The 2,999-nt window shown below is 35.2% G+C and overlaps 1 protein-coding gene across 1 annotated transcript in view; it reads left to right on the top strand.

Annotated features, from left to right (window-relative positions):
* Positions 1–315: 315 nt before the first annotated feature.
* The window catches only part of HOOK3 (hook microtubule-tethering protein 3), a gene marked incomplete at its 3' end in the record, with an annotated part of 30,365 nt that continues 27,681 nt past the window's right edge, over positions 316–2,999 (top strand). Inside the window, exon 1 of the mRNA XM_008588418.1 lies at positions 316–382. The remainder of the gene's footprint in view (positions 383–2,999) is intronic.

Below are 2,999 nucleotides of genomic sequence, written 5' to 3'. Positions count from 1 at the left end.
AGGTTAGTATATTTATCTATAATTTGTTTTTAAAATGTATTAACTGTATGTTACCATTTTTTTCCTTTTAGTTTGTTTTCAATTAAACAGTATATCTTTTTTTAATGAGCTGGTAGCAGCCAAGTGGATTTTAGAGAAATCTGTAATTGCATCTGGTCTCACACCCTGAGTTATTTAGTGGCTAATATGTGGCAGATACATTTTTATGTTGCAGTTAAGTGATGTTATTTGATGGGATTCAATTTTCTTTGTTTTTTGTTAGCTTTATAGTTACATGATCTTAATATACTAGCTCTTCCTTATTTGCAGAGATCCTGCATATTTTGATGAAAATTGGCTAAACAGAATCAAAACTGAAGTAGGAGATAATTGGAGACTAAAGGTATTTTCTTTTTCTTTTTCCATCTGTTAAATCTTTAAGTATTTGTGCGTTTATGATATTTGTTGATTTTTTTATCTGTTGTGTCCATTGAGCTTTAAAAACTTAGGTAGACTATAGTGAAGTAATCCAGAATAAAAGATTAGAGGTGAACTGAAGTTGCTCCCCTAAATATGACATGAGGTAAGCAGTAAAGCATAGTAACTGAGGGCATGGAATCTGGAGCTGGAGTGCCTGTGTCCACATCATGGTTCTACTATTTACTATCTCTGGAAGAAGTGTTGTAACCTTTCTGTGCCTTGGTTTCCCCATTTGTAAAATGAGGATTGTAGTAGGATTTACCTCATAGAAATAAATGAGTTAATGTTATGCCCAGTACTTGGTTGTTAGTAGTGGAATTGTTAATAATGAGAAAATATTGATCATTATTAACTGTGTCCAAAATGCTCAGACAATGAAACATTTTCATTTCCTTTCCATTAGCTTTAAGTTCCAGTATTTCTCAACCTTCTTCGACCAAAACCCACAATAATACAGTTTACATTGCAACCTGCTGCCCACCTAAATGTATGTGCATATACAGCTGAACAAATTTTTACCCTTACTTTATGCAGTGTTTTTATTTTATTTTAAAAAATGTTTGTTGCAACCTATTAAATTATTTTTTTTACTTCATATTTTGAAATAATCATAGGTTCACAGAGAGTTACAGAAAAAATATATGGAAAGGTTCTATGTACCTTTCACACAGTTTCTCCAATGGTAACATCATGCGTTACTATAATACAGTATGAAAACTAGGGAACTGACATGGGTGCATCCACATTTTATTCAGATATCACCAGTGTTGTGTGTACTCTTTTGCATTTGTGTGTACAATTTTGTGTAGCTCTGGCTCATGTGTAGCTTGCTGTAACTATCACCACGGTGAAGATACAGAATGGTTCTGTCACCCCAAGGCTCCCTGGTGCTCCCTTTATAGCCACATTCACACCATCCCAATCCCTTGCAAGTGTATTTTGTTACACCGAAGTGATGTTTATGACTCCATAATGATCACATGACTGGCAATTGGGGAAATCTGGAACCATTTCTTTTTGGTATAGACTATTATAGACTCAGAAATACTAACGGTTAAGCCTGTGAAGCCCCTGGACTTAAGGTATACTAAGCTTGATTGGTCTTCATATTTCTCCCAAGAAACACATGTGTGATTAAAAGTGTTTATTGATTGCTTAGATACTGGGTCTGCCAGAATCTAATTTCTTCTTTTTTACTGAGCTAGTGAATGGGAATTGTTTAATGGTCCTATTTTAATTTCTAAACAATGTTTCAAGAGCAGGCAATTAAGGTGATTACTTTTTGATGTTATAACATGTTTAATACAATTCATGGATGTTTAAAATAATGGTACTAATTATTTTGTGTTTGCTTGCTGGCTTGACCAAAGGGGGAGCTGCATCTCCCTTCCCCCAGCACACTGTCTTCATGTCTTGAGTGTGGCAGTGGTAGTAGTATGGAGAAGGGTAAAACACTGAAATTCCTGTTCTCCATATTTTACCCCATGTTATACTTCTTAATTTTATGATGCTATTGATTAAAGAAAAGATATATAGCTTTTTCCAATAAGAAAAAAATCTACCATTTTAAATGAACATATTGATTTTTAGACTTCCTAATTTCAAATGTTAAAATATGGAGCTGGCTGGTTAGCTCACTTGAGAGAGTGTGGTGCTGGTAACATCTAGGTCATGTCACGGGTTTGGATCCCAGTACTGGCCAGGAACCAAAAGAAAAAAAGTTAAAATATGAGAAATGAACATCCGAGAGTAAAGGAAATAAATATATTATGCATTTTTGATATCTTCAGATTTTTCCAGAAGTATGTGTGTTAATTTTATTTATGAGGTTTTGTTTTTTTTTTAAATCGTGTTTTCAGTTTATTTTCTCCCTTAAAAATAAATGCCTTTAGTTAACTACTGGATTTCACTGCTGTGATTCAGCCTCTTCTGATAGCCAAAGGCATTGCTGTCTTTTGTTCTAGGACATCTTTAACTGCTAACATTGGCCAAGGTCGGCTGGATCAACAAAGATGATCAGTAGAATCATGTCATATACATGTTTAACTGAACACAAATTTGATTATATGAGTAGAATCAAAAAAAGAAAAAAAATTACAGTTTGCATTACTAGTGCAGGTGATTCTGCCTGTTATTTCACCCAGATGACATGTGGCCAGTGGGCTTGCGCTGTGCAGCAAATGCATATTGGGAGGCATCTGTATGTTGCCCCCTCGTCCAGTCTTGTTTCTAGGGTGCTTCTTGTAGCGCAGATATCTTGCAATGCTGAGTGTTATTCAAAATATAACAGTAATTTTTTTAACCTTATGGTTAAAAAATATTTACTTTGGTGCTCAACTGAAGAAACAGCAGTCTTTTCTGAGAGTGGATGAATTTAGAGACATTATAATTGTACTTTGTGGGTTATCTGTAAGAGATTTCCAAAAGTAATTTTCACTTAATTTTTGCTTAATGCTCTAACTTTAGAACTTGACCTCTGTAGGGCCGGCCCGGTGGCGCACTGGAGAGTGCGCCACTTGGGAGTGCGGCGGCGCTCCCGC

The sequence above is a fragment of the Galeopterus variegatus genome, unplaced genomic scaffold (genome assembly GCF_000696425.1).
Source record: "Galeopterus variegatus unplaced genomic scaffold, G_variegatus-3.0.2 Scaffold4812, whole genome shotgun sequence".
In the NCBI taxonomy this organism is placed as follows: domain Eukaryota; kingdom Metazoa; phylum Chordata; class Mammalia; order Dermoptera; family Cynocephalidae; genus Galeopterus; species Galeopterus variegatus.
Note: the sequence above shows the minus strand (reverse complement) of the source record. Positions and strands in the feature narration are given on the sequence as shown.